This window comes from Lolium rigidum, chromosome 7, assembly GCF_022539505.1.
Source record: "Lolium rigidum isolate FL_2022 chromosome 7, APGP_CSIRO_Lrig_0.1, whole genome shotgun sequence".
NCBI lineage: Eukaryota > Viridiplantae > Streptophyta > Magnoliopsida > Poales > Poaceae > Lolium > Lolium rigidum.
In genome coordinates this window covers 21,745,462-21,757,357 of record NC_061514.1, presented here as the reverse complement: position 1 = coordinate 21,757,357, position 11,896 = coordinate 21,745,462, and the positions used below count along the sequence as shown (strand labels likewise).

General features: G+C 43.7%; 1 long non-coding RNA gene across 1 annotated transcript; it reads right to left on the bottom strand.

Moving 5' to 3' along the window:
- Positions 1-214: 214 nt before the first annotated feature.
- LOC124678421 lies at positions 215-2,270 on the bottom strand. The gene is made up of 4 exons (XR_006994462.1): positions 1,273-2,270; positions 1,004-1,183; positions 761-867; positions 215-264 (listed from the first exon to the last, which is right to left on the bottom strand). It is a non-coding gene; the product is annotated as an uncharacterized LOC124678421 (long non-coding RNA).
- Between the last annotated feature and the right edge of the window lie 9,626 nt (positions 2,271-11,896).

Sequence of the window (11,896 nt, the reverse complement as noted above, 5' to 3'; positions counted from 1 at the left end):
AAAACCCTAAACTCGCCTACGACTCGCAAAGCTGGCAAACAACAAACAATAGGTAGGGCGAGGAGGTGTATCTCGGACATATAGGTAACGAGTGGATAGGACACGTGACACAACGAGAATCGCACATAAGGATAGCAATAGATCAAAAGAGCATGTAAAAGTAAAATAGGTGAAGGGGTGGGCTCGCACGTGAAAAGGCTAGCGAGAAGAACTTGTCGTATCTCACAACACCACTTCGTGATCCTATCCGTGAAGAAGCAAATGCTGGAACACACAACGTATGCAAGTCTTACTACTACGGGTATAAGAATCAGCATGATCAAGATGATATGCATGACATGGCGAAGATGATGCAATGCATCTTATCCAAATTAATCGGAGTCGAAACCCCGGACAAACAATTATTATGTTCGCGTTATTTTTCTACCAGGCAATATTAAATGTTGATTAGCATGGCAATACATGGCATGAGTGAGCTACTTCAAAGTTAAATGGAGCAGGGACAACATTTATATAGTATCCCACAAATTCCATATGTTACATATTAGGTGATAATGCAAACTACCACGAAATTTTATGATGCATGGTGCAACAGCAAGCATGGATGGCATATTCATGTTCAGCACATTTTTCTGATCAATTTTCATATAAAACATATTTTATTTCGACATAGGGTTTGAGAGATATGATTTAAACCATTTTGCAAAAGAATGGAGCAAAAATAAAAGAGATGAGGATCTGGGCGTGTTGGGCTAGCTACCTGCCGCGCCTGGCGAGGTGGGCCGGATCTAGTCCGAAGAGATGCGGCCTGGCGTGCTGGGCTGCAAGTTGCACCGGATCAAATTGGCTCAAAGTCCATCAACGGATCTGGGAAACAAAAAGGTTGTGGTTAATCGCTGCACCTGGGATTTGAGCACATGATCTACTGCGTGATGGATCACGAGACAAACCACTGCGCTGCTAACACAGATCGTATTAATAGGATGGTGCGCGACAACTTAACCAAGTCCAAGCGAAGCTCACGGGCCAGAACAGCCATGACTTGCAGATCATGCACGGGGACGATGGGGAAGGTCGAACCGAGACGAGGCGGCTGGTGTCGGAGCTGCGCCTTAGCGTGACGGACCAGCGAGAGGTAGAAGGATGGCCGGAGATTCGCTGAGACATCGCCGGCGACATGCACCTGCGGAGGAGAACGACGGTCAACGTGGGCGGGAAGCAAACCAGCGGGGAGGAAGGTGCCGAAGGGGTCCAGGGGACGCGCGATGTTACCAGGAAGATGAAGGCGGGCTCGGTTTGGTCGGAGGAGGACGAGAGCGGCCGGAATTGAAGAATTTGGTCGCCGGAGTTGAAGAAGAAACGGCGAATTTGGAGACGATTAAGAGCACCCCGGATCGATTCCTTTGGGGAGAATATAGAGGACGCCGAGGCGGTTCCGTGGGTGGTCTCGGAGTGGCAAGGGGAGCTCTGGTTCGTCGGGGCCATGGTGAACATGGTGGTGGCAGTGGGGTTTGTTCTCCTTCGTTTGCTCACAGACACAGAGAAGAGAGAAACGAACGTGTGGAGGGAGGTAGGTGGCGGCGGCGTGGATGGAAGAGGAGGAAGGCTAGGGTTCGGTGGGGATCTTGGATGGGGATTAAAAAGGAGGGGAGGGAGCAGGTGGAGCACGGTGTTGTGGTGGAGAAAAGCGAGCACGCCATGTGCGTGTGAGGAAGGGGATAGCGACGTAAGGAACATCGGCTCGTCGTGAAGAGGTACCGGGCCAGAAAGAGAATGGGCCAGAGGGAGGAGAGAGCCCAGGGAGAGTTAGGGATTTTCTTTTAAAACCATTTTCTTTATTTATTTTTGAAAACTGGTTTGAAGCAAGATTTAAATTCAAAGCAACTTTGAATTCAAATAAAGATGAGAGAGAGAGGGAGAAAGCAAAATAATTAAAATAATAATTTTATTTGTTTGAAGGTGTTGGTTTTTAGGGTTTGGTTAAATGAAAGGAGAGATGAGGGTTTTATTATCTAACCCGGTAAAATAAAAATAGTTTATGGTTTATAAAATAATTTTATTTAATAAAATCATGGATGATATGATGCATGATGACATGATGATGCAGAAAAGAAAGAACAAGCAAAAAAAACTATTAGGGGTGCTATCCTGGGCCGTTACAATCGACACCACTAACAAGGAATCTCGCCCCGAGATTCCACCTCAAGGTACGGGGGAGAGAGGTGAACTATCGGATCTTCTGGCGCATCGTTGATCTTCACGCGACCTGGACGTGGGACCTTCTTATGGCGAAGTGTTGATCTTCTCGACACCACTAACAAGAATTCTTGCTCCACGTAGATCGGCAACACCACTAACAAGAAGTCGTTGTTCCGGTGTTGATGATGCGCCTCTGTCAGAATACTCCGAAGATCGGACCTAATAGGTGAGGGGGCAAAGATCGTCCAACCCGCGTCGAAATCTAAGACTCAGAGAAACTCGGATAAGAGAGAAGACTCAAAACGCGCAAAGGTCAGAGGAGAAAGAATATAGATAAGGAGAAAAATCAGAGCTAATCAGAACTATCCAACGATTTTTTTAGAAAATAGTTTTGATACTAGACACAACAACGTTGGCAAGGTTATCCTACAGGCTGGACTAATGGGGTACCGTCAACCTGAGGCTCTGATACCAACTTGGGACGCCCCGGAACCGGTACCATGAGGATCCCAGCGAACCCGCCGAAATCCGCATGATATCGATTCAGAGACGCCCTCCGACACGACGTGCACGAAGAATCACACACGTGATGCCAGAGGAATTAACACGAGCGGTAACATTACAACGAGGATTACAATAGAGCCCACAAGATACATATATTACAACAACGACTCCAACGAGTCAAGATACAAATATACAATACAAAGATCCGGATCATACGGAAGAGCGAATACGTCCGAGTACGGACAAGATACAAATTGGACTAAGAGTCACGAAGATAACCGAGTGGCGTCCATAACCACTGCCCGGGCCAAGCCGGAAGGGTAACCTTGCTAACGTCGTCATCTCGTACTGTCAAAGTCGGGCCATCGGTTGCAGACGAAGGGGGAGGAGACAAAAAGAAAGGAAGGCGAGGGTAAGTACCATTGGCACGTACTTGCGAGACAAGACCGGCTATGCTCGGCGGTGGGCGGTATAAACTTCACCCGGCTATATGTGGAGTTTAGCGGCGGCAAAGCTACTATCCAATAGAGACACGCTACAACATCCAGTCTACTCGAGAGAAGATAAGAGAGCGCACAAGGTAACGAGATAAATACTACACAAACATAACCCGACCGATTACACATATCCCCTTCAACAATTGCGAAGAGGCAATGTAAAAGGCACTCAACGGTGGACAAGTTTTATTAGGTGTCGGTTGTAGTAATGCTAAATTACTACGCAAGTTATTATCGGATTATTAACAACGGGATAATAGTGTAAGTTGTTCTATGATCAAGCCATACAATTCCAAGTCGTCCATAACCGCGGACACGGCTTATCGATAAGATGTACACCCTGCGGGGGTTGCCCAAATGTAACCATACGCATGCTCGAACCCACTTACTACGGGTGGAGTCTCACAACAAGGCCGTTCCCAATGCAAGAGAAAGTTTAAGGGAGCCACCCCGCTAAGCTACCCGTGACGAAGTTCGGCCGTACTCCGATACGGACCCAGAGGTTTGTGCCAACGGCTAAGCTAAGTGTGAACAACCTGCTTTCGCTAATCGTTCCACGAGATGAGTACAGAACATAATATAAACACCCGAAGGCAACAGGAAGTAATTCGTGCATCGTGCATATGGGCAAATAAAACCAAGGTTGTGGCTCCCAATAAACAGACTCGAGGAAAGGTAGTGGGTGATGGGGGTCCCACTCCCCACGTACGGGTAGAGCGCTCAATCTCGGAACGGATAACAAGAACTCGGGTCCTAGGGGACATTAGCAAGTCAAAGTTCCGATGCTTTCGCAAAGGGGCTCACAGATGCCTCTGCTTACAATTTTAGTTGTTAACAATTAAGTAAAGCATGTGTATCTCCAACAACTGATATAGCATGTGAAAACCTCCCAACAAGATATCCCGAACATTTCGAGATATCAACAAAACCCTAAACTCGCCTACGACTCGCAAGGCGGCAAACAACAAACAATAGGTAGGGCGAGGAGGTGTATCTCGGACATATAGGTAACAGGTGGATAGGACACGTGACACAACGAGAATCGCACATAAGGATAGCAATAGATCAAAAGAGCATGTAAAAGTAAAATAGGTGAAGGGGTGGGCTCGCTCTGTGAAAAGGCTGCGAGAAGAACTTGTCGTATCTCACAACACCACTTCGTGATCCTATCCAGTGAAGAAGCAAATGCTTGGAACACACAACGTATGCAAGTCTTACTACTACGGGTATAAGAATCAGCATGATCAAGATGATATGCATGACATGGCGAAGATGATGCAATGCATCTTATCCAAATTAATCGGAGTCGAAACCCCGGACAAACAATTATTATGTTCGCGTTATTTTTCTACCGGCAATATTAAATGTTGATTAGCATGGCAATACATGGCATGAGTGAGCTACTTCAAAGTTAAATGGAACCGGGACAACATTTATATAGTATCCCACAAATTCCATATGTTACATATTAGGTGATAATGCAAACTACCACGAAATTTTATGATGCATGGTGCAACAGCAAGCATGGATGGCATATTCATGTTCAGCACATTTTTCTGATCAATTTTCATATAAAACATATTTTATTTCGACATAGGGTTTGAGAGATATGATTTAAACCATTTTGCAAAAGAATGGAGCAAAAATAAAAGAGATGAGGATCTGGGCGTGTTGGGCTAGCTACCTGCCGCGCCTGGCGAGGTGGGCCGGATCTAGTCCGAAGAGATGCGGCCTGGCGTGCTGGGCTGCAAGTTGCACCGGATCAAATTGGCTCAAAGTCCATCAACGGATCTGGGAAACAAAAAGGTTGTGGTTAATCGCTGCACCTGGGATTTGAGCACATGATCTACTGCGTGATGGATCACGAGACAAACCACTGCGCTGCTAACACAGATCGTATTAATAGGATGGTGCGCGACAACTTAACCAAGTCCAAGCGAAGCTCACGGGCCAGAACAGCCATGACTTGCAGATCATGCACGGGGACGATGGGGAAGGTCGAACCGAGACGAGGCGGCTGGTGTCGGAGCTGCGCCTTAGCGTGACGGACCAGCGAGAGGTAGAAGGATGGCCGGAGATTCGCTGAGACATCGCCGGCGACATGCACCTGCGGAGGAGAACGACGGTCAACGTGGGCGGGAAGCAAACCAGCGGGGAGGAAGGTGCCGAAGGGGTCCAGGGGACGCGCGATGTTACCAGGAAGATGAAGGCGGGCTCGGTTTGGTCGGAGGAGGACGAGAGCGGCCGGAATTGAAGAATTTGTTCGCCGGAGTTGAAGAAGAAACGGCGAATTTGGAGACGATTAAGAGCACCCCGGATCGATTCCTTTGGGGAGAATATAGAGGACGCCGAGGCGGTTCCGTGGGTGGTCTCGGAGTGGCAAGGGGAGCTCTGGTTCGTCGGGGCCATGGTGAACATGGTGGTGGCAGTGGGGTTTGTTCTCCTTCGTTTGCTCACAGACACAGAGAAGAGAGAAACGAACGTGTGGAGGGAGGTAGGTGGCGGCGGCGTGGATGGAAGAGGAGGAAGGCTAGGGTTCGGTGGGGATCTTGGATGGGGATTAAAAAGGAGGGGAGGGAGCAGGTGGAGCACGGTGTTGTGGTGGAGAAAAGCGAGCACGCCATGTGCGTGTGAGGAAGGGGATAGCGACGTAAGGAACATCGGCTCGTCGTGAAGAGGTACCGGGCCAGAAAGAGAATGGGCCAGAGGGAGGAGAGAGCCCAGGGAGAGTTAGGGATTTTCTTTTAAAACCATTTTCTTTATTTATTTTTGAAAACTGGTTTGAAGCAAGATTTAAATTCAAAGCAACTTTGAATTCAAATAAAGATGAGAGAGAGAGGGAGAAAGCAAAATAATTAAAATAATAATTTTATTTGTTTGAAGGTGTTGGTTTTTAGGGTTTGGTTAAATGAAAGGAGAGATGAGGGTTTTATTATCTAACCTGGTAAAATAAAAATAGTTTATGGTTTATAAAATAATTTTATTTAATAAAATCATGGATGATATGATGCATGATGACATGATGATGCAGAAAAGAAAGAACAAGCAAAAAAAACTATTAGGGGTGCTATCCTGGGCCGTTACAGCATAGCCTCTCCGCCGTGACGGCGAGCTAACAGCGTCAGGCTTGTGCCGACGGCAAAGCCGTCGGCATATATTTCAGCCCTGTGCCGACGGCAAAGCCGTCGGCATAGCTATTTTCCATTTTACGACATTACTCTTAAAAAAATCATAACTAAATCATTATAATTCAGAAAAATACAAATAATATATCAAAATTTTTAGAAAAATAAGTTCTATCTTGGAAAAATATCAAACTTGAAATATTTAAAATGAAAAAGATCTTCATGCCCACCGTTTTGAATATAGTTTGAAACGGGCATAAAATATTCGAAAACGATCCAAACAATGTGAAACCTTCGCATGGTGTCATATTATGTGTCATAGTTGCAAGGAAGAATATTAAAGTTGGAAAATTGCGAACATCACAAAAAATCCTTCACAAAATGAGCTATCATGTTCGAGGTTTCATGACATTTAGGTCAAACGACCATGTTATGGATAGAATCGCGGCATAGTTTGTGATAATATGCTCATATTATGCACACATGTGCATCTTGGGATGTTTTACGATATTGCAGGAGGAAGTTTTCCATTTTATCGCACGAAAAAACCATTTTCCATTTTTGAGGTGCCGAAAATGGGGTGTTTTGTGAAGCAACCACCAAATTAAAGATTGACATTGGTACCAACACATTTTTAAAAAATACTAGACCAACTAAGATGCAAAATTTCTCAACCGGTGTATCAGAAACCTTTACGTCCACCCCTCATGAAAAAGACAAATTCTGCTAGAATCGAAAGGAGGCCGACCGATTTGAACTACGGGTACATGATATATTGCTCAAGATTTTTTGTAAAAATCATTTTTAGATTCACAACATGCTATTTCATCGGAGATCCGAGTGCAAGTTTGGCGAGCCTCGAGCCCGGGCAAAGGATCTTCTTGCCCGCCGTTTTGAATATAGTTTGAAACGGGCATAAAAAAATCGAAAACGATCCAAACAATGTGAAACCTTCGCGTGGTGTCATATTATGTGTCATAGTTGCAAGGAAAAATATTAAAGTTGGAAAATTGCGAACATCACAAAAAATCCTTCACAAAATGAGCTATCATGTTCGAGGTTTCATGACATTTAGATCAAACGACCATGTTATGGATAGAATCGCGGCATAGTTTGTGATAATGTGCCCATATTGGGCACACATGTGCATCTTGGGATGTCTTACGATATTGCAGGAGGAAGTTTTCCATTTTATCGCACGAAAAAACCATTTTCCATTTTTGAGGTGCCGAAAACGGGGTGTTTTGTGAAGCAACCACCAAATTAAAGATTGACATTGGTACCAACACATTTAAAAAAAATACTAGACCAACTAAGATGCAAAATTTCTCAACCGGTGTATCTGAAACCTTTCTGTCCACCCCTCATGAAAAAGACAAATTCTGCTAGAATCGATAGGAGGCCGACCAGATTTGAACTACGGGTACATGATATATTGCTCAAGATTTTTTGTAAAAATCATTTTTAGATTCACAACATGCTATTTCATCAGAGATCCAGTGCAAGTTTGGCGAGCCTCAGGCCCGGGCAAAGGATCTTCTTGCCCGCCTTTTTGAATATAGTTTGAAACGGGCATAAAAAAATCGAAAACGATCCAAACAATGTGAAACCTTCGCGTGATGTCATATTATGTGTCATAGTTGCAAGGAAAAATATTAAAGTTGGAAAATTGCGAACATCACAAAAAATCCTTCACAAAATGAGCTATCATGTTCGAGGTTTCATGACATTTAGGTCAAACGACCATGTTATGGATAGAATCGCGGCATAGTTTGTGATAATGTGCCCATATTGTGCACACATGTGCATCTTGGGATGTCTTACAATATTGCAGGAGGAAGTTTTCCATTTTATCGCACGAAAAAAACATTTTCCATTTTTGAGGTGCCGAAAACGGGGTGTTTTGTGAAGCAACCACCAAATTAAAGATTGACATTGGTACCAACACATTCTTAAAAAATACTAGACCAACTAAGATGCAAAATTTCTCAACCGGTGTATCTGAAACCTTTCGTCCACCCCTCATGAAAAAGACAAATTCTGCTAGAATCGGTAGGAGGCCGGCCAGATTTGAAATACTGGTACATGATCTAATGCTCAAGATTTTTTGGAAAAAATATTTTTAGATTCAAAATATGATATAGATGTCATATTTGGATTCCTCTCATTTTTCTAATCGATTTAGACATATTATTTGTCAAATTTTGATTTACAGATTTAAAGATATTAATTATTCCATATTAAATAAAAAAGAAAAAAAATCATTTTATTGTCCATTTGAATTCAAGATTAATATACTTATTCTTGTAGTTTATGTAGGTAATTGTTTGGAATTCAAAAAATAATGATGTGCAACATCAAGTAATAAGGGTTAATAGTATTGATATGGTATTATTGTCAACAAGGTGTCATTTCTTTCATGGAATCTAGTCTAAATGGAACCAAGAAGTTAAGCGTGCTAGGGGTGGAGTAGTGTGAGGATGGGTGACTGACCGGGAAATTTGACCTAATATTAAGTGTAGTTAGAGTTAAAATGGTGTATGTGAGAGATTAAAAAAATTGGGATAAAAAAATATGAAAAAAATAATTTGAAATTTTTTTAAGTTTTTTTTTTGAAAAAATTAGAGCCAGAATTACCAAACGGCGTTATTTCTATGCCGACGGCTTTGCCGTCGGCACAGGCACGAGATCTTTGTGCTCGACGGCCGACCGAGTGCCGACGGCAACTTTGATCATGCTGAGGCGTTATTGTGCCGACGGCAAGGTGCCGACGGCTGCCGTCGGCACAAGCCTGTGCCGAAGGCAAAGCAAGCTGTGCCGACGGCCGCCGGCCGTCGGCACCTTGACTGGTTCCCGTAGTGATTGCTACATACAAAATTAAAGGAGTATACCTACTCTACAAAGTACACAAAACAAGCCGCTGCAACAGGCACAATTGGCTTCCACATAAAATGTTAGCATTCAACAAATCTAATTTAACGGAAAAACTTTTTTTTCCCTTCGAATAAAATGGATACTCCAAGATAAATGGATGCTACACAATTTTTTAAGTAAAACTTATGACACAGAAAAAATACTGACAACCATTCTGTCGCCACAGACTTATGTCATCGCCTAAAAAACCATCGTTCCTTCTCCACAAAATAACTTCTCCTTTACACAAACCTTCCAGTCTTATTCGTCTCACTAATCAGAAAAATACTCAACAGTCCACGCAGCATCACCAAAGTAAACACTCACTTCCCACCCACCGCTGACTCACATAAAATGGTACCACCAGATAGCATCAAACAGAGTGGCACACACCCATAAGCAACACCCATCCAAACTCATCAGCCATTGCAAACTGGCCTCCAAAAAATAACACGTCGCATACATGCAATGACACATGTACTACACAGATGCAACCAAGACGACACACAATAACTTCAGTCTTACAAAAAGCAACATTGATCAAATACACACAAACAGCAAAACTAAAACAACAACGTAGCTAAGCCATGTCAACATATCACCTAGCCATGTACTGTTGCATGCATGGCAGAAAACAACAAGCTACAGCTGACAGCATATGCATGCCACGCACCACTAACTATCCTAAACAAATAAATGCTCCATCATTCCATTCGAGACCACATAGACGAGAGCACAGATTCAGCAACATGGATTTAGCACACATGAAAACATGTGCCGGTATTTGTAATAGAAGAATATCAGTGCATAACATTATTGTTATATTATTTAGCACTGTGTTATATGACATTTACACACCACACCAGTGGCACAATAAAAAAATGAATTACTGCAGTCGTACACACAAACTTACAGCTCGCTCATGCAACTACAGGTCCACACACAAACTTCATCCCATTATCCATGCGACCTCAGGGAGCTGCCTATGAATATTATTTAACAAAAAAATTATCTCACGCTCTTTTCTCTCACACACAAGCCATCACTAATCAAATGCAGTCGCAACACCTAACAAGACCAACACAAACAACAACTTAAAATAGCCATTCATCACCTGCATGCATCTCATAGATCAGCAGACCATCTGCATACTATATGCATGCCATACACACTGCCTTGACATCAAGAGGCACGCACCTCAATAAACACCGACTCTCACACCTTATACAACCTTCAAACGACAACAGCTCCATTACACGTCACAGAAATGCAGTGACACGCGTGAGACATGCTAGAACCACAACGATCACAAATCCGTGTATAAAAGCCCATGCAATCTAAACTAAAGAACACACTTCACCACTGCCTCCACACATATAAACCTGCAAGAAAACACCAACTGAAGCCGCCGGTCATCCAAAGGTCTGCCCTCACAAAAACTATCTCTCACGAACATATTTCCCACTTTCTTTTTATCGTAACATTTTCTCCGTACAAAAATATGGCAGGTACAATGGCATCACGGCCACGCGTCAAAGACATTTTCTTCGGCAACATCCAACAAAACTCAAGGCAATGCGCACCACTACATTGTGCATACATAATTAGACCACTCTCTTTACTCCAAACTATAGCCACAAATGATGTTGTTGCGCAGCCAGCAGACAAACTCAACATCCGCAGAGGCATGCAGGTACACACACAAGCACAAACGAAGGAATAATGGTTTCCTTCGCACACCACAGAGAAGCCCTCCAAGCCATAGAACTATCCAGAGAAAACACAACACTAAACATCCATGGCTGCCCATACCAGTTTATCCAGAGTGAATCCTTGGTCCACTTCAGAACATGCAATGTGGACCAACGAGTCTACATTACCCTCCGAGAAATGCCCCTACACATGTGGACACCAGCAATTGCGGAGCAACAGCTGGCTCCATATTCTGCAGTAGAGTACATTGGCTTCGAAACAAGAACACACCAGGATCCATCTGGATTCACATGTCTGGTACGCGCACAGCGACTCCTCCACATACCAGACAATATTGTAATCAAAACACCAGCTAATGTAGGATCAACCAGCCAAATATCCAACAACTTCTTTGCTCTTAGACACATTTAGAGTTTACATCGATAAATCAGAATACCTGCATGCATAATAGAGAGATACGAATACGACAGTGAACCAGTTGCAAACACATCCCATATCGTGTATCCTCACGACTACTATATATCTCCCAACCTTCACGATGTATCTGCCATCGAAAAATATTCATCAGCAGTTGTCATATACACTGAGCCAGACAACCACTTCTCAGTTATGGGCAACCTATGTGACTACCTCCGCATGTACATGCAACCTCGATTCAGAATCAAGCTACTAAAAGAAGGCACGTACCTCGTGTACTTCGACCAGCCCCAAACAACAACCTCTCTTTACGCTCTTCTGGAGGCTCATCTATGCTACTGGATAAACCGAGGTGGGCTATACTTGACACAGTGGACACCATCTTATGGCTCTACCCCGGAGACAATTTCAGAAAAAGTTCACCTCAAAATAAAAGGAATGCCATGCAACCTCAACACTCCACCGGTCATCGAGTACACCATGAGCCCATTTGCATACGTGGATGAACATTTCACCGCAACAGGCAAC